The sequence below is a fragment of the Clinocottus analis genome, unplaced genomic scaffold, assembly GCF_023055335.1.
Source record: "Clinocottus analis isolate CAN_PGR_092001 unplaced genomic scaffold, fCliAna1.0.p SCAF_8, whole genome shotgun sequence".
NCBI lineage: Eukaryota > Metazoa > Chordata > Actinopteri > Perciformes > Cottidae > Clinocottus > Clinocottus analis.
Window position 1 is genome coordinate 3,382,352 of NW_027176240.1, and position 26,641 is coordinate 3,408,992.

Consider the following 26,641-nt stretch of genomic DNA (forward strand, 5'->3'; position numbering starts at 1 on the left):
GAAGCCACAGCAAGGCCATCCATGAAAAGAGAAGAGCTCAAATGATTTCAGCTTTTCATATTGATATCATGGTGTTATATTAGATGATGTTTAAGAAGTGGGCATTCTGCAATTTTGTCGCCATGTTGTTTTTTTTCGAGCCACATGATTCCAGATGTTCATATTGATATCGTCGTGTTATATTGGACGTTGTATGAGAAGTGGGCGGAGTCATTTTGACGTCACACATTGGTTTTGTGACCTTTTTGAAGCCTTAAGTTCTGCAATTTTCTTTTCTTCTTTTTTTGGGCGCCATGTTGGATTATGGCCGTCGCCATCTTGAATTGCGGCCGTCGCCACCTTTTTTCGCAGCCACATGTTTCACATGTTTATATTGATATCGTCGTGTTATATTACACATCGTATAAGAAGTGGGCGGAGTCGTCGTGACGTCACACATTGGTTTTGTGAACTTTTTGAAGCCTTGAGTTCAGCAATTTTTTTCGCCGCCACGCTGGATTACGGCCGTCGCCATCTTGGATTGTGGCCATCACCATGATATTGTGTTTTCGCAGCCAATGAATGGAAGTTAATATATCTGGAATGCGGACGAGTGACGTAGAAACGCCGTCGTCTACGTCTTTGGTCCTAAAGCATCCCCTGCTTTATGGTCTGTTTGGCTCCAAATGGACCACAGTGTACTAAATGAACATCTCGCTGTATTGTATTTCAAACTTCAGCCTTTTTTTTCTTTTATTTAAAATCGGTTGCACTGTCACCTGTTGTAAGGTCTGCTGGAGTCGGGTAAAGAGGCTGAGACAAGACAGGGAATGAATGGAAAGGATGCTCTGCAGTCCTGTTGGGCATGAGTGACACCTGGAACAAATACAGAGACAGTCAGTCAGGATTTGTGGACTTTTTCTTGACTGTCTCAGTCATTACTGGCTTCTTACCACCTCTCACCGACTTCTGGCTGTGTCTCTTTTTTTTCCACTCGACATTTTCAAACAGAGTCCTGTGTAACCAGGGTGCCGGGGAGTACAGACACTGTCTTTTAAAATGTGTCTCTGTGCCATCTCCCTCTCGTTTCCTGCCTGAGAGAGACAAGTTCTGTCTTCCCCTGTCCTCGGTGTTCTTGTCACCTCCTCGCTCCTTTTCTTCCCAGCCTCCTCTTCTAGAAAACGGGTTTCCATACAATGAAACTTGTTTCCAGGGAAGCAGGTTTTCTCCCGGGTTGTGTTTGTTATTTATCACAAATGTGTTTCTAATCCAGGTCTGCCTGGTGGAGGATGAATGGGTCAAACAAACACGTGTTTGTGCGTGAAACGTTGACTTTATACTTAATGTTAATGTTGCGTTGTGTATTAAAATCCACCAAGGACGAAGGTCAGTTGTTAATTGTTTACACATGTGACGTTATCTTGTCTTGTACATGGATCTGTAGTTCTTGTTTTCCTCGTGTTTAAGTGGGCGTATGAACCCCAAATGAGTTCAAATACGTGTGTTATTTCATCTAATTGTTTTCAGAATTTTTTATTCTTAATTTTTTATAACATCCAGCATGATTATGAGCAAGATTTGCCAAAAATCCCTCCTTGAGTGGTCCCTGAGTTTTTCCAACTCTGGTTCAGGGCCTTAATAACATCCCAGATAGCTCACTATAACTAACTAACTATAGTAACCAACTTGGTAGACTTAGTTAGTATAACTAACTCATAATTCACTTAAAGAAGTTGTATGTCCTCTCTGTGATGCAATAGAAACATTTATTCCCTCACCAAAAAGAACTGAGGTGAAGTGATTAAAGTGGCTGGTGCATCGCTCGGATATTCATAACATGACATTTCCATATATATTTTCATGCTCAGTGTCACGTAGTTTTAGGCCACTGGCGGAAAGAAACTGCTCTTAAACACACAGCGGAGGAAACATCAGCTCATTTGTTTTCCATGCAACATTACACCGCTGGTGCTTTATGTAAAGTGTCACATGAAGCCCTTTTGCTCTGACATTTCAGTGCAAATTGCAGCGAGGACACACACGCACACACACAATTTAACATTTTCAGCCTGTTACGGCGGGGTAAAGGGTCATTACACTGTTTTAAAATGCAACAAAAGGCATCGTTGCGCTGCCGCTGCTTCCTAACAAACGCTGCAGGATGCCAAAAAACAAAACAATTACTTGATGGTTTTGTGTGAGCGTGAGAGCACATTGTGTGTCTGTTGTGTGCACGTTACATGCATACATGCATACGCTGTTCCAAGTACATTTTGTGTTGATCATCCGATGCTCTGCCGTCACTCTCTCTGGAGAAAAGAGGCAAGGACACTAGGAAAGGAGACAAGAGAAAGGGTGAAGTGAAGAAGAGTGAGAGAAAGAGGGAGAGAGAGGCAGGTGAAGAAGAGGAGGCAGAGGAGAGGAAAGCAAGATGGATTACAGGAGAGAAGAAGTGGTTCCTGTGAAAAATGTGGGTTGCCTACTAATGTGTGTGTGTGTGTGTGTGTGTGCGTGTGTGTGCACCTGAGGCGATGCAAAGTAAGTTGGGAAAGTAACTGCTGCTGCTTCACATCATTTACTGTACTGCACACGAGAAGACACACAAACGACGCACATGTTGGTGAACCCGATTCACTTTCAGTCGTCGTGGTTCATTACGTTTGTGTAAATATTTCTGCATCGAGCCGCCGACTGAACGACACCCTTTTCGATGTTGCTTTGCCTCCAGATATACTTGTTTTTGTTTCCCCCCCCCTTGATGAACCAGCCCGTGTGCATCGCAGATACACATTGCGGGTTTTGTGCACGTTTGTCACACAAAGCTGGCGATGTGACGTTCACGAGGACCGAGAAATCGCGTTTTCACCACGCAATTATCGTTGTTTCATAATGCATTTTGGCTCGGAGCAGAGTTTATTAAAGAGATTATAATGTTGGTAGGCATGCACGTGCATAACTAGTTTTCATATAAACAAACTCACAGCCAGAGATCCAACCCGCCTCGGCGGAAAATTAATTGATAAGCAGCGAGTGCTTCTCTTTTTTTTTTTTCTTCCTCACTGCACTTCACAGAGATCACCTGTCAATCAAACGCTACCACTCTGACATCTTTTTCTTCCCCCGAACTAATGATCGCCGCCGCCTGTTGGAAATGTAACAGACACATCTCACTTTGCAGCAGAAGGAGCAGAAGGCCAAGAAAGTTCATATTCAACATGTGCTCCAACATCTTGCTCTTCAAATATTGGATAAAAACCTCCATTTTTATACCCTTTTCATGAAAAAATGTCTTGAGGAACATCTTTTTTCAGCGTTCAGTTTTTTTAAATCTCTCTCTCTCATGTTAAGTATCTCACTTTAAAAGGACAGGATGCCTCTCAATGTTTGCACCTCGCTAAAGTTAATTACATTAAAATGAAAAGGAGGATATGGTTTGTGAACATAAGAATGCTATGAATTACCAGCAGCCCGGGGCGGATTTCTTCATCAGGAGCTCTTCATCACTCTCCATGTCCTCGTACTCGTCATGAATCGATACAGCCGGGGCCTTGCAAGAGCATATACGTCCATTTTACATGTTTTATAACACAATTCAACCATAAATATTAACATAAACCATGAATATGACTCGAGAGGACTCAAGTTTCACATCCCTAGCTTAATGCCAGATATGAATGACCATCTTTCTGAAAGATTACGGCCCACTGAATCCGCCAATACCGCCAAATCCTTTGAGGCAAAAAAGCCTCACAAAAAATCTGTTGTGGAACTAGAGGCGTTCAAGGTCCAGAAAGAAAGTTAGGGGTTAAAACCTAAACCTACGGCTCACGAAATTACTTAAACTTAACTTAATTAAAGTCAAACTTTGCAGAGATACTGTTAACACACAGTGAGAGTTTATAATAGAAAAAGAACAATCATAAGCATAATTTAAAATAGGAAATACATCCTGGAAGTTTTATTTGTTTTTCACAATTTTATGTCATCAACCAGTCACACATATCCTGCTATATGAACCTCCTAACTAGTCTCACAAGTGTTTTCTGTACTTTATACCTAATTAAAATGATTCAAATGTTGAGGAGATATTCTATATTTCCTATGGGTATAAAAACCATTTGGTATTTTTGAGAAAACACGGCCCATAAACCCTTCAACAAAGAGAAACTGGGCTCAAGAGGACTTGACGCTTTTATGCGGAAACTTCGAGAAACCAGGAAGTGTCAACATCTCCAACATCAAATAGACACAGTTCTGCTCTTCAGAGCTATTTTACAATGTTTTTGTTGTCATTTGATTCACGTTGGAACTATTTTTTCCTCTCATCAACGGTTCCTCCATCAAACGGCTCTCAACAAGGCCTCTGGATTGTCCTTAGCAGCCGGGTCAGGATTTCTGGAACGAGACATGTATTTTGTTGTTTAGCTTCTTCTTTCTTTTTTTTTTTTTTTTTTGCACCACAAGCCATCTGGTGCCATTACATAAAAGAGAAAGGACGACGCTCGATCGATAAACATCGCTATATGAGAGCCCGTGTGTTTGATGGATGTAACTTTGAAGCCGTGATCGCCAAAGCTGTTCCGGGAAAACGTATCTCGGCGTCCGGCTATGGGTGAAGATCACCTTGAGACGGGAGGCGGGGGGGGGTGCACGGCCTGCAAATACACTTCAGAAAGTACCTGAGAGCCGTACATACATTCCTCTGATAAAAAAAGCCCCTTCAGGGCCATGTGGCTGTTAACATGTATGAAAACAGCACTCTTATCCGACTCCTCGTCTTCCGGCTCCCGCTAATGCAACGGATGAAGGTCACTGGCGCTATTAGGAGGTGGTCTTACTGAGATACAGCTTTTATCTCATTTTACAAGCACGCGGGCGTACACCTGAGCACACACACACACACACACACACAGAGCTGGCATGCTTTATTCATGTACTGTTCAACATGTACGAGGGGCAAGAGAAAGGAAGGCAGTGAGTACAACAATATATATATAAACAACATGAAGAAGAGAAAGGGGAGAGAAAAGAGCGGAGTGGGAGGAGAGGATGGGAAAATGAGAGGAGTGGATGAGGGGAGAGGACGAGTGGGCGGCAGAGGAGAGGAGAGCAGAGGGGTTGACTGCAGTAGTTATTGCACATCCATTTGTGTGTGTGTGTGTGTGTTAGAGCCGCATGCGAAGGTGTGATTCTGCTCTTGTGGGTTTTTTTTTCCCGTACTCATTGATGTCTGTTTGTGCAAATAGCCGCTTCAGAGTGCCACAAAACAAGACACACTCGCACAGCATTCAACGTGGGTGACAAGTGTGACCGAGCCCCGTGCTTATGCACATTTATATTTCAAGCAGGAGGACTGAAGCAGCAGGCGCTGTACGACAAATATATATAAATAAATATAGATATATGTAAGAAATATTCCTTTTAGAGTCACATGAAAAGGTTCCGTGAAGTGTTTCAGGGCAAATTGTGCCACGAGTGGTGAGTTCTTCTTCAGTTGAATTGCTAATAATTGCCACGTTTTCCTTTCACCGGTCTGATTCTCGCTGTCATTTTGTAATATTGAATGTACATATGATAAATATTAGAGTTCACCTTCTCCTCTCCTGCCGCAGTTTCTTTGAATATAATCCAGTGTCATTTTTTTTCTTCTTACGTTTCCCGACTTTTTCTTCTCCCTCGTGAATTTCATCCGCTAATCTTTCTCCGTTTCTCACCGCTCGTCTGCTGCACTTTAAACGTGTGACATGAACATACGGCTGTTAATAAACAATTAGCAACGCCACAAGCAATATTCTATTATATGCAATGTGCTAGCAACCCAACCGGGCCAATCTCAAGGTGTTGGATCTTTTCTGTGTGTGTGTTTGTGTGTGTGTGTGTGTTTGTGTGTGTGTGCCCTTAATCAAACAGACCTGCAGCTCTTTACACATCTATGATACAGACAGAGAGCAGAGAAGACACTTCTTTATCCTTTTATATCCTGCAACTAAACCTGTAGACACCCAAACATGCATCAGATTATATTTATATATATTTGTATATATATTTGTATATATATATATATATATATATATATATATATATATATATATATATATATTTATATATATGTATATATATATATATATATATGTATATAAATATAAATATATATATATAAAAATATATATATATATGTATATGTATGTATGTGCAAATAAATGTATGTATGTATATATATATATATATATATATATATATATATATATATACATATATATATATATATATATATATATATATATATATACATATATATTTATCCATCCATCCATTATCTTAACCGCTTATCCTCATTAGGGTCATATATATCTATCTATATATATCTATATATATAGATATATATGTTTGTATGTTTGTACATATACATATACATGCATGTATGTATACATATATATTTGTTGGACCAGTTTTCATTCAGTGTATTTGCGCTCTCGCTCACATTTACGTCTCTTTAGTTTGACGTTTGACTTCAGAACTTTGAACGGTCGCTATCGGGGGGAGACGTTGCAGAAGAAGAGAAACCGAAGTGAGGAAAGCGGCCGGTAACCTTAAGAGAAGACGCACTGTTTTAATGTTTGACCTTCACAATCGTCGTCACAACAACCCGGCCATCTGGGACGAAGCTCAGCGTGAAGGTTCATCGCGCCGACGCTGAGTCAGACGCCCACCGCGAAGTTCAAACGACACGTAAAAATACAACACGAGGATAGAAAACGCGTTAAAATGGCGCTAACTTTACTCAGAAAAAGGTCTCCTGCCTGAAAGTCCTGTGTTTGTTTGACCCGACCACCCGGGTTGCTTTTTTGTTTGTTTTTTTGCAGTCATCGCACTCCAGGAGCATCTAACAGAGACGTGCCAAAATCCCAGCATGCATTGTTCTTGTTCCTGTACACACACACACACACACACACACGCAAAGCAACACACAGTGTTAGAACACACAAACACAACAAACACAGCTACAGGATCTTAATAGACATACACACAGATACACACATCTGGACTGATCTCAAATGCCACAGTGCATTAATCACACACACCACACACACACACACACACACACACACACTCTAGGACCATTGAAAAGCTCATTATGTGGCCCCTTCTAAATGGCCCTTTGTGGAACGCTAACACCGTGTAGCCACACTGAAGCTAAGCGAAAGCGTCCCGACAAAAGAGGCGTCAGCGCTAAAGACGCATCGGAGACCTAAACGCCAGGGAAACCACAGCACGATGCTTCTCTAGAGGGAGACGCAGCCAGCCGGGGGTCGCTTTCATCTTCAAACCGCGAGGAGAAAAGCCGGTCACAACCAGTTCAGACGCCACAGATCGCCCCTCATCTATCGTCCTGTTGGCCAGCTGAGTGACGCCGAAGGGGAACGTGTTGCAAATCGTCTTTGTCCAGTCAAAAGAAGAAAAAAAAAGGCCGTGAATGTCAGCAGCCTGTTACACGAGTTTCAACCATATAATGGATGAAGGTTTCACTTCACATTGTGAGAAAACAACAACGATAAAAGGCTTTTTGTAGACACTCCAAAAACTGTCCAGAACCCAAAGAGCAGTGATTTCTATTAGCGGGAGATTGAGAAAAGCGTCAACTGTTCCCATAACGTGACCTTGTGACGTCCTCTGATACGATACATCAAGCAAATGTGGAGAAACTTTGGGGATAAAGGGAATGAAGATCACTTGGCGAGTCTTGACCGTCGACTACGTTATTTTGGGGTCTTGGATCCGTCTTCTTGTTTTGCTGAAATCCGTTTTTTTCCACACCAACACAAAGGAGCTGAAACACCCAACGAGACGATTTGTATTTAGCGTATTTATTATACAATAAGAAGGTGTCGCAGGTGCCACAAGGGGGCAGCACTGATTGTTCGTGCGAGGAGGCGTCCGTGGCGCTGGAACGTGGAACGAAAGGGAAGAAAGAACGCTGCGTTTCTACGAGAGTCCCAACAATTTAGCACTTTCCTCGCGCCACGTTCTCGACTGCGAGCGCTGGATTCTTTTATTTTGAAACTCTTGATTCCTCGTGTTGTCAAAGGGATATTCGCCAATGCGGACAGTTTAACATTCACACACACACGGAGGCGATCTCGTGAAATATTCAGGGTCTCCACTAAAGTTTTGCATTTCATCGTCCGGAAGAATACAAATTAACTTTTCGGATTCATGTTTTCTTGGCAAGAAAAAGGCCGAAAAAAGTTTTTTTTTACGATCGAACAACGAGCAGAGTTACCAACTGCAGCCTGACACACGGATATAACTTTCCCGTAAACTCATTTTTTTTCTGTTTCCGTCTTTTGTGTGTGTGTCGAGGACACATCGAACAAGTCACCTGACCTCTGGGACTCTTTCCAGATGCTTCGTTCCTTTCGCTCTCCAACGCGTCGAAACCTCCGGCGCGTCATCGCGCCGACGCGTCAGGATTCACCGTGAATGGGAAAGTAGTTGTCGGGGAAACTTTTTTTTCTTTGTTTGAGCCTCGCAGAATGTCTGTGGCTCCCTCCCACACTCACACACAATTTGACACACACACACACACACACACAAAAGTGTGTATGCAAACACATGACTCCAGAGGTACAAGAGCTCTCACACACACTTTGCCCTTCCTGCTACGAGTGTGTGGGAGGGAAAACCTTTTAGTTATACTACTCGTTGTCAAGAGGCAGCACTCTGATAATAATGTGTGAATGTGTGTGTGTGTGTGTGTGATAATAGCGTGTGTGTGTGTGTCTCTTTCGTTATTCATGAGAATAGACTGAACAACTGTTGCGCGTTCACATGAAAATCTGAGTGTTTCCGATGTGTGATTTTGTGTGTGTGTGTGTTTCTGTGTGTGTCTGTGTGTGTGTGTGTGTGTGTGTGTGTGGGGGGGGGGTATTTGGGCATCTGCCCTTGCTTTAATTGAAGCCTGTGCGCTGTCAGCATTGGTCAAGTGGTCCTCTCGGCTAAATGACTTAGCTGGCGGCGGCGGCGGCGTAGCATGCATAGCCATCGCTCTTATTAGCCTCAAATAAACACAATGACGACTTTAATAGAGACGGAGTGAGGGGGAGGGGAGGGGGGGGGAATAAAAACAGGACACACACGTGTGTGTGTGTGTGTGTGTCACCTCCACTTCAGCCGTGACTTTCCCACATCGAGGAAACGTCTCGTCAGTCTCAACAAACAGGATCTTTGTATACGTGGAGATCATTTTTACCCGTCGACACCTTCGCTCTCGCCTCATAAAGCGTCAAATACTGCGAACTGAAGACGCGTTTCAGAGTGTGTGTGTGTGTGTGTGTGTGTGGAAGCCACACACAAGTTAAAGTAGCACAACTAACTTGACTTGGTGGATACAGCGCCACCTAAAGTACCGGAGTGCTGGCGTCGAGAAGACGTTGCCTCGAGGGCCAACTTCCTGTTAAAGATGGAAGTTTATTTTGAAAAGACTTTGCACTGTGTGTGTGTGTGGTGTGTGTGTGTGTGTGTACATATATTACGTACATATTGCTGTGTGCTGCTACAACCTTACGTAGCTCTAGTGCGATAGTAGCCGTCATTAAATTGAAAAATGTGAAACTTTATGCCGTGAGACAACCGTAGAGTCCCGTTACATTAAACATTGAACATAAATGTGTAAACTGTGCTTTAAATGTGTGTGTGTGTATATATATATATATTAAGCACATTTGGTTGAAATGAGTCCTGTTCGGGGAGAATTGACGAGTTCGAGCCGGAAAAAATGGACGACGGTCAGCGTACGAAGAACAAACAGAACAATTCTTCAGAGCTAACGACGTAGCCGAAGAAAAGCAAGTAGCTACGCTAGCTCAGTGTGATGTGTGCGGCCACTTACGGGCTTTTGTGGAAAGACATTAGACGAAATAGTGGCCAATTTAAAGGAACATTACGAGCCTTTAGCCCTTATTAGTGGCTGAAAGGTTTCGCTTTTTAAAACTCTGGAGTCCAGATGCCTTTTGGTGAAAGGATTTTAAGTGATGCTTCTTTTTTTTTGTGTCCGAAGATCTTCGATTCGGCTGCAATGAGGAGTTTTTCCGTCAAACAAAGCAGCTCAGACGCGGACACTTTGGCTTCTTTTCATTTCAAAGTCCATGCGTCTCTGTCGCTGGGCCTGTGCTTTTCTTTCTGCACACGCTATCGGTAGCGCCGGTCATCCTCTCGAGCAGACGGAGGGAGGGAGTTTGTTTCTTTCTCGCCAGCTTCAGATAACGGCGAGACGCCACCCTGGAATCTGATGCAGGAAATTAAGACACGCCGCCGAATGAAATCTACAATATTAGAGGGAAGGTCAGCGGTCTGGTTGATGTCTTCACTCGGCGGCCGGCTGGAACACGATATCAAATATCTGAGAACGCGTCGGTGGAATATACTTGAACATGAAGAAATGGAGGGGGGGGGGTGGAAAAAAAGATGCATATGACAATTTGTATCCACTTAAATATGAGCTAAAAGCAGGCAAGGACTACAGCTAAATAGTTTGATGCCTTCGGATGCCTCCAAAGCAGAAGGCGGAGGTCGAGAGAGCGGCTTGATCTCATATAGTAAACTGGCTGGAAATGATGCTAGAAGCTGCACACCCTCTGCGCCGAATGAGCTGGAGGAGCAGCGACGCGGCCGGAATAGATATCGCTTCATTAGAGGGAATGGAAATGCAGGAATTACCATGACGCTCCCTTTCTTTTTCTCTTTTTTTAAATGTTAGAGGCTGGAAAACACACGCGGCATCACTCGTCACTGCTTCTAACACCGGCCGGTGCATGGGTGGAGGCTTTATTACGCAGAGGAGTGTTGGAAATACGTGAACGACGGAGAATAAGAGGGAACAATTCAGAGTATTTGGATGCTGGTGGTGGTGGATATTAACATAAATATCCCCTCAGATGAAACACAGGATTTGAGGTACTTCTCAGGATTACCTCACCTATTCCGTCTCACGCAAAGTTGGTCTTTTTACATGGTCACACACACACACACACACACACACACACACACGTCTCCCTTCTATGATGGTATATGGACTGGATTCACGCCGCTCTTTTTCTTCTCCAACGAGCGCTCGAAGCGCTTTTCAAGGCACGGCACCGAACCCGCCCAGCGGGAGCGATTTGAGGGGTTCAGTGTCTTGCTCAAGGGCGAGTCCACGCTGCCCGGAAAGGAGCCGGGGGAATCGAACTTGCCGATTAGTACACAGCTGCTGCTGCGGCTCCAACTCCTGAAGCCTCACCAACGAAACAAAAAAAAAAGGCTCTTTTTGGACGGCTCCGGTCAAGCGGTCCAGGAAACTTCACCTTTTAGAGTTTTGAGAAATATAAAATGTGCTCGATGGCATACAGGAATAAATTAAAGCAAAGAAAAAAATTGTGTTTCTTGACACAATAACATGATTATTGATTGTGTGTGTGTCCCTCAGGATGTGGAAAGACAGAAGATATCGCGATGTTTCCTTCTCCCAGTAGTCTCACTTTTGAGCTTTCATCCAGTCCTGTGATGGGAGCTGAGCTGGTTTAAGTATATCTGTCTAAACTTTTCTATATTTGTGGTGAGATGTCTCTCTCTCTCTCTCTCTCTCTCTCTCTCTCTCTCTCTCTCTCTCTCTCTCTCTCTTTCATGTAGCCTACATGAAACTATCGCGACACGCACCCGCGTAAAAAAACAACCAGGAAGAGCTTCAAGTAGTGAATCCCGCCTCTCGCTCGATGTAATTGGCTAAGAGCGGTGGGCCTTCACACACACGGAGCCGGATCGGTTTCACCCGTTTTTGTTGCGACAACCGGATGTTCAGGAAAAAACAAAAGGTGAACATGTCCCTCGTTGTCGTTGCGCGCCTCACATTGGACTCACGTGTTCTTTTTGCCTCTTTGCGACATGTCCGCCATAAAGTATTTGGAGCGCTCTGACGCGTCTGACGAATCACACGAACGTCCTCGAGTGAGCGGTCTGTTTCATCTGTGCGTGCTTTTGTGAAAACTTCTCGGCACACAACGTGGCCGGTCCATACGGCGCGTTGTGAAAGACGACGTTAGCGCCACGCGGTCTTCTCCCTCAGCCTTTCACTGAAAAAGCTGTCAAAAGCGCCACAGAGCAGCCTCCATTACGGGAAGCTTTTAAAACCACCTTTTTATTTCCACCGTGTGGATTGTGTTTGACTCGGTTTGCTGTTGCCCCCCCACCTCCTACACACACACACACACACACACACACACACTCCCGCCTGCACAGCCCGGCATCAGCGGTCCGTGCTAACAGGAAGTCCACCGGTGCTGCATCCCCGCTCTGTGACTGGCTGCACAGATTGGAAAATCAATTACCAATCACACACCAAAGTCCCCGAGAGAAGCACCTACTTACCCCCAACACACACAGATCTGCAACACACACACACTATCCTGGCCTTGTGCACACACACACACACACACACACACATTCTGGTGCACAAACAGAATGGATCCACGCTTTACACACACACAGCAACCAACCCTTGTACACACTTGTGATCAAACACAATGGTTCCACCTCCCACACACACACACACACACACACTTCTTTCCACGGCGGCTGCACTTCAGGATGCTCTGATGTGTAATCAACATTGTGCGTGTGTGTGTGTGTGTGTGTGTGTCCTTGTGCGAGCGTGGGTGTGATTAGACGAGGGGAGATGTGGCGTCGTCTCCGGCTTAAAGATATGGAGATGTATGCAGGCATCAATTTACCGTCCTGGAATGGAGAGAGGGAAAGCAAAGAGAGGAGGAAGAGGAAGAGGAGGGACGCTGAAGGAGAGGGATTCCTGTCACGTTCATGAACTTAAACTGAGTCAAACTTTTCTCTGTATACAAACACACACACACACACACACACACACAGAGACACGCCTCCGCCTCTTAAATATGTAAAGGATTTGGAATTTGTGGCTGCATAACAATTGGTGGAGCGATCAGTCATTCAGCCGGCGAACACACCTGATGCTCGCTGTCGGCTTCTTCATCGCTGTATTATGCGGCGGGCGACAACTCATTATTCGTTTTTTTTTAATGAATACATTGTTAATATATTCACCCGCGGTGTTGAGGTAATGCTTAATTAAAGTAAACCCTGAAGGTATCGAGCAACTCCGAAAAGTCAGTCGCAAGACTTTCATTGCAAACATTAGATTCTTGATTTGTGATGTTTCTGCTTGATTTATATGATAATTGTTGTTTGATTTCTCCCATTATTATTATTATTATTATTTGTATTTTACCCTTTTTCTTCTGCGGCGTTATTTTTATCACGCAAACAGACAAATATCCATCTCCATCGCCGCCAGATGTGTTGCATTTTCAAGCACATTTCTTGGCTACACGTCATATTTATTGAATTAATTGAATGCATGTAGTTTTCCTCAAGCGGCAACGCGGGATTCAGACCGTCACACTTTCACATGTCTATTGTGAGGTTTGAACTCATTTTAAAAATTGCATATGACTTGCTTAACGGGACGCCGCCATGCTAATGCTACGCTCACGCTGAAGGATGCAAACACTTGACCAGGAAGTGTTGATCACTTAAAACAAATAAATGTCTGCCGCCTGAGCCCAGAAACATTGATGCAATGGAAAGTGACAAAACTACGGATTTGTAGATTGGCGTCTTTGACGTGTCACAAGACATTTGAAGCTAGCATTTGAAGCGTTTTAAGCTAGCATTCCAAACATTTTAAGCTGGCATTGAAAGCGTATTCAGCTAGCATTGAAAGCATTTTAAGCTAGCATTGAAAGCGTTTTAAAGCTAGCATTTGAAGTGTTTTAAGCTAGCATTGAAAGCATTTTAAGCAAGCATTGAAAGCGTTTTAAGCTAGCATTTTAAGCATTTTAAGCTAGCATTGAAAGCGTTTTAAGAAGAATTATGAGCATATTAAGCTAGACATCCGGGAGGATGTAACTCACTGTGTTTAGATGTATGATTCAAGACTAGAATTTAAAGCGTTTTAAGCTAGAATTTGAAGCACTTTAAAATATAATTTGAAGCATTTTAAAATAGCATTCAACGTGTTTTAAGCTAGAATTCGGAGCGGATATAACTTACTATGTTTGGATGCATGATTCAAGTACGTTCTTTCCAATATCCATAGCAGCAAAGTCCTTTTAGAAGAAGAGCTAAAATAAGTATTATTCTACCTCCGGCAAGGTGTTGTTGGAGGTAGAATGTCAGCCAATAATTATGTTCTCATGCAGAGACCGTGAGTGCTTTTTTTTTAGCCATTAAAATACTTTTTTCTTTTATGAAAATGACCAGTGAGACTGAATTCATATTTTCAAACTGCCAATTGGTATGCGACACATCTGACATTCCTATTGTTAAATTGAATCGTGAATTTGATTTAAATGTGTTCCCTTCTCGTACGAACCGCTTGAATGTCATGAAATAACACTCCACCTGTTTTATGGCCGTCTTTAAGGCACCATAAGTCCTCGTGAAAGCGTCTCCCGCAGGGTGAAACCTGAACTCGCTGGTGATAAATTCTAACACAATTATACTTTTATACAGCTCTAATGGATTTTTGAACGTTATTAACTCCGGTGCCATCTGGTAGCCATCAGACAGGCTCCAAGTGGAGCGACACAATCTTCATCTAAATAACTTCATTTTGAAGTTTTGCAACACAATACAAGTGCGGAAACAAAATCCAATTCAAGCTGCGCATTAATATCTGATTATTCAGTGGTTCCAAAAAAGATGTGACAATATTTCAGCTTTGGCTGGGGTGGAATATATCAAATAGCACACCAACAATCTGTTAGCGGGGAGAAGAAAAAGTCATGCAGACACTTCTCTGAGAGAGAGTTCAAAAGCGTTCTCCACGTATTTCAAGCAGTGACATTTGCAGCACAACACAAACACTCATTTGAATATCTCTGAGCTCCGGAAATATATATTCTGCCTGTTTAGACCAAATCAGATTTTGTTTGAAGTTTATCTCACATTACGCAATATTTGACAACACAGTTTGCAAGAGGCGGAAGTTTAGAAACACACCACGCTCAATGCCATCAAATAAATGACTCGTCACCTTGAACTGAAGACACGGCGTCCTCGGTTATGAGTCACCTCGTCTGTACGGGGTGTGCGAAGCTGCGTGTGTCATTGTTTTAAACCGCCTTCCGAGATGTTACACGCACAAGTATGTGACTTTGTTAAAACACTTAGTCATCATGACTAAAAAAGGTCCAGGGAAAAGTTTTTCAATGGTGCAAAATCTGCCGTGCAGAGCATTACTTTTGCTATCTTTTCGTGCCAGTTAGCGCACACAACTGGCTAGCTAACGGCGGCCGCTCTGCAACGATCGCGATCACCACAGCTTTCGCTTTCAGGGGTCAGAGGACTAACAAATTGAAATGAGGCCAACTAGGACATGAGAGTGACTTGAGAGTGTCATTTTGGTGACTCTCAGTCGTGTTAAAAAATGTGCACGCGTTGGTGTTGGTTCCTCGATGTCTTTGCTCGACCAGCACTCGTGGCAAAATCTACAAAAAATTTAGCGCCAAAATTAGCAGATTGCCCATAAATGTAAGAGATGTAATCTCGGATGAGGAAAATATAAAGACCACAGCTTTCAACTCCCCGTGTGAAGTCAACTTTGAGTTTTTTTGTTACGTACCTCGTGTACTTCAGTATAAATAACCACTTCTGTCGCTATTTTAACCCAAATGACGAACTTTTCCTGAACCTCAACAAGTTGTTTTGTTACCTGAGGCCATGTCCACACTCTTACTAGGTTGCCATTTCATCTGGTGCGGACGGTTGTAATTGGAGACGCTCGGAAAAGACGACGTAGACACCCGCGTTAGCTACTTGATTGGGACTTAGCGGTCGCCACCTGTCCTATGATTCGTCACGCTCTGATCACATGACTCTGAACAACAATTCAACCTCGTCGGCGCCGATCCAATCAACTAAATACCTGGACCCTCTTTTCCGCCATTTTAAAGCAAAAATGTGTCCTTGTGGATGTAGCATGAAGAGTTTCCTATGAAGACGGAAGTTCATTGAGAGAAGACCGTATGCATGTAAAGAACAAACATGTAAACGTGATGCAACAATGAGGATACGTTGCATACAACATTGACAATATCATGGATTTTAAAATTCTATACAGCAGGGCTTTAATCAACAACCTCAACCTTTACTTAAATTTATCAAAACAGGGAGAAAAAAACCCCCATTTGTCTTTTAAGGCATCTGTGGACATGAAACAGTTTTTTAAAATCAATTTATTGTCTCTTTACCATGACAAGGGAGGAGAATATCTTATTTGTTTCTTAATGGAAAAGGTTATGGGGGAAGAGAAACATTGCCCATTCGTCCAATTAGGTGGTTGAGTGTCTGGAGCAAATTTGTTTGTGTGCAAAGGTCACGTTAATGAGCGCCGGAGAGCCGAGGCGACGGACCCGGACGACTGTCAGACACAATCTGCTCGGGAGTGAGAGGAAGTGGGTTATGAGGCTCTGCAGCCTCGACCCACCCATCCAGTTGTGTGTCGAGGCAGATCAGGAGGAAAAAGCACCTTAAAGGGGTCAGTTCACACACAGATATGTATGCCACCGGGTCTATTTCTTCTGTCGCAATCTCCAATAAAAGACATTGTTTGTGAGATTTCTTTAATGGTGTTGATTATTTGTTGTTGCAGTTTTTCAGAAATATTGCATTAATAGGTGTTGTCAAAGCCCTCACGATGCATGAGAGTTGCCATCGTAACACTGTTTTTCATCATCAGATCTTAATTGCAATCCTGGATTTTATCCAACACGTCCTCCACAGTCTAATCAGTAACTTTATACTGGCGATATTTATTTAATTATTGTATTACAAACGGTCAAGGGTAAAAAAAACAACAACTATATTACAGTTTTTCTCTATTTTATACACAATTCCATTGTTTTTTACTCGAATAGAAATTCGAAATCGAAGTCTCTTTAATCGTCAAAATACATAATTTGTCACCGCCCTCTTAAAAAATGTCATTTGTCTGTCTCTTCCACATCTGATGTGTTTAAAGACGTAACAACGATTGGTGAAGGTTTGGTTGTGTTTACTGAAACAGCTTTCAAATAAAGTGCTAAAACACTAAAAGAAGTGTTATGACTACTGTGTGAAGGTTATGGGAGTAGTTATGGGAACTATGGGAAGGTTATATGAAAACTCTTTGTGGCTTTTTATTCTGCTGGTCATGGAGAAACTCATCTCTTTCATAATGTCGTCGTGGAGGTGTTTTTTTTTTCAATCCTGTCAGTCCTGAAGATGTTAGCGCAAAAGAAAAGAGATGTGAAGAAAATTGTTTGAATTCAGTCCTTTGATTTTTTTCTTCTTCTTTTTCTTTGAGATTTAAAAAGTGGCGAGTTGCTTTTGTCCAGTCATTTAGACAGACGACAGGAGGCATGTGTCTGATTCACTTTCCCTCACTGAAGAACAGTTGTTCAGTCGGTGGATTCATCCACCTCATTACTTCCAGCTGCCGCATCTGGTTCCACGCAGAAAACCCTGCAGATTAGCTATCTCCTCATCTTCTGGCATTTTTAAACACTGACGTGCTTCAACACCAAAAGGTATTTTTCCTTCTTCACACGCTTCCCCTCGTCTCATTTGTAGAGTCACTCAAACCTCCGTGGTTCCCGGGTGAAGATCGCGTTGCGTATCCCGCATCATTCTGTGTGACGCGAACACGACCGAGCCTCCAGCCCGACGGAGACACACAAATACAATTCACTTTCGTGCGTGATACTCACTTCTCCCGGTTTCTGCCTTTTCGCTCCCTGTGTAATGTAAATACCTGTTTTTCAAAGGCGTGCAGCAGCCTATGCAGCCTGCAGTCTGAAGCACAAAGTAAACAGGGAATCTGTTCCCGCCAGGAAATCTCTCTGTTTTTGTCTGACTCCTTTTATCTCACCTGATGGTGCACAATGAAAACAAGCAGCAATGCATTGCTCCACTGCATGGAGCGCATACTGAGCGAGGAAAGGTCCAGTTGTCATTCACTATTTGTCCCGGCCCTCGGCGTCCGGTGTGTACAAAGCACAAAGCTGCGTTGACCGTGGCGTCTGAACGAGACGCACCTGCATTTCACGAGTATGTAGGACGTACGCAAAAAAACAATTATGAAAAAAAAGGCTTTTTGTCATACGTTTTTGAGGACTTTTTTTTGTCATACTTTTTTTTTAAAGTCCTAATTATGACATACACAAAAAAAATTAATTATAACAAAAACATTTTTTTGGACCACTTTTTATGTGTTGCCGTGACTTTTTTTTTTAGTCACACTTTTTTTGTTGTCTTTTTTTGTAATATTTTTTTTGGACGAGTTTTTTGTTGCCGTGACTTTTTTTTTGGTCCTACTTTTTTTTATCATACTTTTTTTGTGTCTTTTTTGGTCATACTTTTTTTGAAGACTTTTTTGTTGTCTTTTTTTCTCATACTTTTTTTGATGACTTTTTTGTTGCCATGACTTTTTTTTGTGGTCATAATTATGACATACACACAAAAAATAATGACAAAAAAGTCTTTTTTGTCACTTTTTTTTGTTGCCATGACCCTTCAACATTGCCATTCTGCATTTACATTTCAGCGGTGTGTGTGAGACAGACCTTTGAATGTTGTTTTGTCGTGTTTTTGTGTTTTGTAGCCACAAACGCACACACTGACCGACTGGGTCATTTGACGGCGGAGCCAACGGCCAGCGCTCTTTCTTCTCTCGAAACAACAAATACAAATTCTGTCTCTCTCTCTCTTCATATTTTATCTCTGTGCCTTCAAAGGCGGCCATCGGCAGGCAGGAAGAAAGAGAGACAAAGAGAGAGAGAGAGAGAGAGAGAGAAAGGAGGATGAAAGACCGGGAACAGTAAAGTGCTCCGGCTTGTTTTTTTCTCGAGAGGGTTGAAAGCGTTCCCTCTTGGCAGCCGTAACGTGATGAAATCTGCGGCGTTATTTAGAAAAACATAGAAAACAACTAAGTGAAGTCTGGTACCTTTGAGGAGCAAATGTGATGACTGCTTCCTTCCACGGCTAACGGTTTTATTTTCGGCTAACGTTTTTATTTCCACCAAACCAGCGTTGGTGATAATTAGAACAATGTACAGACTACACAATAAAGTTTTGATGTGTTTTTCTCGATTGCATGATGCGTGTTTCTTAAATAATACATTTAAAACCAACATTTTCCATCTATCTACAAATGTTATATCGTTTATAGTACTAATAATTAATTATAATTATGGAAATACGTATTAAATAACATAAAATGAGGTGTGTAGTTTAGTTTAGATTCAAGTTATGTCTAAAATGTTGACGCTCTTCCCTCTTTCTGCCTCGTTAAAACTTCAGTGAACAGATATCAAACTCCCCGTCATCCACAGTGGCTGCTCGCAATTAAAAAAAAATTAATTCATCAAAGTATTTTTTATTCATTTATTAGTTACGACCAGTAATGGCTCCTGTTGACATTTCCAAAGTGCAGACAGGCCAATCAGAATTGATGATTTTTTAAATGTTTTTAATTAGATGAACTAATGAGCTGTAATGCAGCGATTGGTTGAGAGCACAGAACAAAAAAAAAAATCCATATTTTTCAGCCTTCACGTCGACACTTCTTCTCGAAACTTTGTGAAACTTCAACTGAACGGATTGGAAAAAAAAGTTTCCACAATCTAAAAATATACATAAATGCATATATTTAATTCAAAGAAAATGAGACGCAGTTTACTTCAAGTGCTGACAACTGTTTTGCATGGTTTTTGGCCATTTTCCACAGAGGATTTGTGTTTTATGTTGTCTATATTCATCATATATTTCACTTCCGCGGCTCTCACTGCACGTGAATGTGCGCTCGGTAAACGTAGCTGAGGTTGTGCCAACGTGCCGTATCCGAGATCCGGGCCCGCTGGGCCGGGGAGGACCCCGGCGAGCGTCAACAGCGATCAATAATTCATGCCGCGCGGGCCTTATTACAGGCGGTTCTAACTCACTCCAGCTCGCAGCAACGACCGTAAACCAAAAGACGTACGGGTGTCATCGGCGCCGCCGTCATGGGTTCAGACAGCTGCAGGAGATGTTGGCCGGGGGGAGGCACTCAAGGGGGTTTAGGATGGAGAGAGAGAGAGAGAGAGAGAGAGGAAGAGAGAGAGAGAGAGAGAGAGAGAGAGAGAGAGAGAGAGAGGCAGAGCGTTTGGTAATGAGGGAATCTGAAGTGCTGCAGGCAATTTTGTCCGCTAATCCATAATAGATAACCAATAACCAAATTTCGGTGATTCAGCCCAGATGGGATGAGGGGCAAAGGGAGGTAGAGGATGAACCGGAGGACGAAGCAGAGGATGACGGAACAGAGAGAAAGAGAGAGAGAGGTGATGACGAGCAGATGATTGACAGATTATGTACATTTATTTTAGCGTTTATGGTTCATCAACACTTTGTTCCATGCGATTAGATGGATACGGAAAAATGTGCGGCAAGATATTTGTCCTTTTTTTCTTCCGTTGATCGCTGGTTTTCCATCCAGGGTGCTGGAAGATACATATGAAGGGCGGAGTAACAGGATGGAGAGAAAATGAAAGAAAAAAGGCCTTAAATAATTTTCAAGGACTCAGAATTTTGAGGGGAAAGAACTGCTCACATCTCAAAGGCTTCGAACTTTTTGACAAGGGGTCGCGTGTAGACATTGCTTCGTTTTGTCACCGGAGTCACGAGCGAAAAAAGTAATAGGAACCACTCCTCTTTATTTGAGGTAATATTCACGTTTGTGCGCGAGAATCACCGCCCGGCAAAGGCCAAGCGAGTTGTGAATGCTGAGCTGTGAAACGGTTGGAGCGAGCGTGGCTGAATACAAAAACGGGTCGCTGAGATGCTCGCTGGTTCTGGTTGTTAGGATCAAATTGAATGTGAGGGATGATTTTTGACTGCTCTAAAATAAATACAAGATGGATAAATAATGCTTGTGTTTTTGTGGTTTTAGTTGCAACACCTGTACATCGTTTGACCCTCACAAATAACAACAACAAAAAAGACGTTTTGAGGTAAATTACATCACCGTTACAAGCAGAGGTAATGTACGAAACATCCCCCTAGTTTTAAATACAACTTCTAATGTAAGACAATCTCACAACCCGCCCAGGTAAAGAATCTCTCCTCCCGTTGTTCTTACTGTACTTCCACATTGTGCTCGGCGTCGCCATACTTTATTTCTCCTGCACGATGGTCGGCCTGCAGATGGATTTCGAACGTCGACGCCACCCACGGGTTTTTTTAAATCTATTTGGCTAATTAGGCCTCCCATCCGGACCGCGCAGGTTCCCACAGACTGGTGCTTGATTGACATCTCTTTGCCTCCCACCCCTTCCTCTGTTGGTGTTGCGGCACCTCCGTCCGATTCTTTAAAAAGAAATTCACAAGCAGTTCCCGCTGCAAACTCCCGGCAGAGTTCCGTGTCTCCTCAACTTTCAGCCTCATCGCAGTAAGTGAGAACACCTCGAGTGGGCGAGCGACGGCCCTCGGCGCCGCCGGCGCCCGTGCGGGCAACGCAGCGCTTTTTAATATTGAAGTTATGGAGCCTCTCACGGCGCAGCTCAAAACACCCCCGCTGCTCTTGTAATGCGCCGTGCGTGTTCGTGTTGACAGCGGCAAGACCGACAGCTCCTCTGCGTTGTCTCTCGTCGGGGGCTGGAAAGCATTTTTTTTATTTCAATAAATAAATATTACAGGGATACAAGACTCTGGGTGTTCAGAGACTTGCTGGATGTATTGCCCACTGAGCCTCAAGTGGGACCTGGACTAAAGAGTCAGGTGTTTATTGGAAGTTATCCAATGTAGGAGTTAAATTATGGAGCCACGCTAACATGAATGTAAGAACACATTTTGGGTTTTCAAAAGAATTGTTCCTAAAAGTATGAGGGTTACAAGTCCGAATGATATTTTTATATATATACATATATATATATATATATATATATATATATATATATATATATATATATATATATATAAACATATATATATATATGTGTGTATATATATATATATATATATATACATATATATATATACATACATACATGCATACATATATATATATATATACATATATATATGTATATATATATATATTATTTATAGAGAATAAATTCACTATGAATATAAATATATATATGATTTATATAGAATAAATTCTCTATAAATATATATATATAAACATATATTTTATTTATATATACATATATATATATATATATATATATATATATATATATTATTTATAGCAAAAAAAATAAATATATATAATTTATATCAAATACATTCTCTAATGTAATTGATAAGAATTTAGGATAGTAGTATATAAGCATTATGCTTCTATCTATACCTTTTCGGTCTGTTTTGTATATTATATCGTGGCTTTACTTATTGTATTGTAATGATTGACTGAATAAACACACACTACTACTAATAGTGGGAATACCCAGCCATAAATAACCTTAAAAATCACTGCGAGACCTCGACTGTGTGCTCTGGCTTGATACTCACGAGCGTTTCCCCACAGACGGAAGAACCTTCACTAAAAACTCTTTTGACAACTGGTAATTATTTGGCTTCCTGGACAGAAGGCCGACTAAAGCGCCGATATTCTATAACCAGAGACGTTTCCCCGGCGCTCCGATGTGCTCGGGCCAAATAAAATGAAATCATTTGAATCGCTTGACATTCTGCACGGCACGGCGATACTGAGAAGGTTACCGAATCCCCCCCCAATAAGAGGATATTTCAGCCGCTTGCAGTTTAAAAAAGTGCAACAGTCAGTGCTACGATTTGAGGTGTTCTTCCATTATTGCGGAGCACTAACGCGTAGGGGAGGTTGGCGAGCGACGATTCATTGTCTTGTTGACTGCCTCTGTCGGTGGCTGAATGACATCTGTTAAGGGCATCTGTTGCAAGGAGAGAGGGGACATTACTCACAAATACACACATATATAAACACACACTGAAAGTGTGTGAGGCGAGTAGTGACGGCCGACTCTTGCCGCTGATCCCCCGAAATATGATCAAGTCCCGGTCGGAGAGCGGTACCGCTCGTTTCTCTTGTGCCGTATCTCCAGCCCAGTCGCTACGCTTTTGACCTTTCTGGAAAGCGCGGATACGTCCGTAGAAGCTGTGAGGTCTGTTCACGCGTGTGGCGAGCGAGAAGGTCAGCTGAGGGTCAAACTAACACGGGACTTTCACCCAGGAGAGCGCTGTTTGTGTCCCGCGTGACACCAAAAGTAGACTTTGAGCTTGTCGATTCATTATTTTAATACGAAACATGACGTTTTTCTCTCACCTTAACCTTTATAATCTCAATCGTGTTTTCTCAAAATTGGAATCATTTAAATGGTTTAATATGAATGGTATAATATACAGAAAACACTTGTTTTCGTTCTAGCATTAGCTTCCTATGTAGCGAGCATGGTGTATATAATCTTTTTTGGCGGGAACATTTGACAAGTGTTCCTGTATGAATTTAAAATAAAATGGTGGTAAGAATGAGATGAATACATTTGTTATTTTTTATTTTACTTATTTGTTCTTGTCTAGTAATGTGAGGTAATGATTGAAAGAAAGAAAGAAAACACTTGTGAGATTAGTTAGGAGGCGTATATAGCAGTTTGTGTTACTGGTGTATTTGTTGCTGATAAAACACAGAAGACCAAAATGGCGCGTGTGGAGTATCGTTTTCATCAAATAGACGTCATATTTCTGTTATTCGCTGGGCAACAACTTGTTTAAATGGCTGCAGTGTGGTTGACATGTTGCTAATACTTGGTTTGAGAAGACATTTGAAGGTTTTAGTGGAATTTGTAGGTCGTAAGCTTTACAGAAAGATGCACTAATCGCGTGTAGCATCAAGCTAGCGGGATGAAAATGCATAATTTCCAGAATTTGGAGAGCCGTCTTGAATCATTTATATGGTTATATGAAGTTTTAATGGTTGAATTGTGTTTGAAACATGTATAAATGGCCTATATGGTCATGTATGTATATATATATATATATATATATATATATATATATATATATATATATATATATATATATATATATGAAACATTTTGCCATTGAAGACGTCAACATTCATCGTGGTTTGTAGAGTTTTTCAGCATTTCTTTTCTTCTGGTGATTGGTCTCTCTCTCCTCTAGTGTAAATAAAAGCGTAATCATCTGTTGTGAATCGACACACAGATATGGCCACATTTCCAATATCCTGATTACTCTCGCTGTTACAGATATAAACTCTATCATTTTTTTCAGCTTTAGTAAATTGCCGTCTTCGCCCTCTTTCTATCCTCCTCTCTATCTCGACAGTGTAAATTGGTCATGCATAATGGATGAACCGATGAAGATGACTGCAGACCACTTTCTATAGATACTGAAGGAGGTGTGAGATGAAGAGTGTGGGGGAAGGGGGGGGGGGACATGTCAGCTGTGCACACGAAGATCATCATCCCGTCCACGTATTTCCTGTGTGTCACATCTGCTGTCTTGACGGAGAAAATTGGCAGAGGCCGTCCTATTTGACTCTCTTCACTGTCATCGGGGTTTCAAACGGTGAGGCGGCGTCGCACGTTGCTTCGCTAACGGACACGCGGGTAGACTGCGGGTGACTTTTAGCAAGTTGTGTAGTGAATAGTGGAAAATACTGGGAGGAAAGAAAGGTGCAGCTTTGCTGCCGGTTGAACCGAAACTCCTGATGATTTGTGAAATTCACGAATTTCCTGAAACCTGCGATACTTCAGTGACCGTTTAGGGAAGACAAGCTAGAGTCCTGCTCCAACAACATGTGTGTGTGTGTGTGAGTGTGTGTGTGTGTGTGCTACAGGTGCTCATGTTGTCCTGTTATCACGTGGCTTCAAAAGTGTGGTGTCTTCTACTGAGGATTATTCGGCTCAGTCTGCTGTATTATCAGCAGAGCAGAAATAATTTACGGGCATCTGTGAGTGTGTGTGTGTGTGTGTGTGTGTGTGTGTGTGTGTGTGTGTGTGTGTGTGTGTGTGTGTCAGCACAGCAGGTTGAGGTGCACATCAAACGCAGCGGAGAGGAGAGATAATGAAATACCCCAGTGAGGAGCGCCGGCTCTGAGGGACAGTATGAATGATGCTCATATGACAACATTATAAGTGGATGTTTCACTGGATCTCTTTGATATTTCATATCTTTAAAAAAAATAAAAAAATAAAAAGCTCTAAGAAATTTTGAAAACAGAAGCGCGGATAATCGATTGAGTTTCACTCTTCTTATTTAGGAAAACATGAAGGAGACGCTGTTAACACGAGGTCACACCAATTCACCCAGTGCTTTGTTATTATTAGCTTTTTTATGATTCTTGAGCTGCTCTTTGGTGCTTTTCCTTTAAATATGTAATATATATATATATATATATATATATATATATATATATATATATATATATATATATATGTAAAGCTGCAATATGACTATCACTGTCATTTCTACTCGCTACACGTGATCAGAGGATATTTCAAACTAGATGATGAAGCGTTAAAGATACCCTGCATAGCCTTCTGAGCCTGAGGGGGGGGGGGGGGGGGGGGGTGTAGGAGGAGGGGAGGAGGGCACCTAGTGACACACGTAGACCACCACACCTGTGCGATAACCATCCCTGCTCGTGCCATGAATTAAACATGCACGCTTCCTTCAGCTTTCGCGCAGGTGGCGTGTCCAGCGCCTCAATGAGGATTGAAAATAATCCACGTGGCAGCGAGAGTGAGGGAGTGACGGCGAGTCTTCTTCGTCGGTCAATAGTTTAAAAAAAAAAAAAGAAGGGCGAGGTGTTGGATGCAAGATGGACGCCAATGCAGACGATGATTATGTAGAGGAAAGAAGAAGAAGAAGCAAAGACCCGCTCTGGAGTTCTGGAGTAAACACGAAGAGGACCCGCTCTGTAGGAACACTGTAGAAAGACTCACTTCAACGTAACAAAAACATAATAATCCTCATTTTTCAGGTGGTGATTATCGAAAAAATAATTTTAAATCAACAACCAGCTATAAAACCAACTGGTTTGATTTTAAAACGTCTCTTCGTGTGACCCCGAAAAAGCATCTTTTCTTCCAACGCTCAAACTGTAATATTTATCAAAGCCAGAAACTTCGAAAAAAAATGTATTATCTTCAGATTGTCATCTTTCCAACGGTCATTGAACACATCATGTGTGATGAACACGTGTCAGACTTTTAGACAATTGACTCGTCATTTCCTCCAGTGAGGAAACTTGTGGGAAAAGTCACAGTGTCGTGTAGGACAGCAGGCAGAGTTGTGTCGCCCGATGCCACTCACACACTCACACACTCACACACAGACTGAACACAAGCAGTGTGCGTGTGTGTGTGTGTGTCTGTGTGTTTGTATGTGTCTGTCAGATAGACAGAATGAGGGTTTCCTTTGCATTTGTCAGTGTGTGTGTGTCTGTCAGCATTTGTGAGCAAAAAGAGACTGTGTGTGTGTATGTGTGTGTGTGTGTGTGCACATGCACATGAGTGTGTGTGTAATTTGCATGCAGGTCATGATGACCCTTTCCTCTCATCTGAGATTCTCATTAATTCAA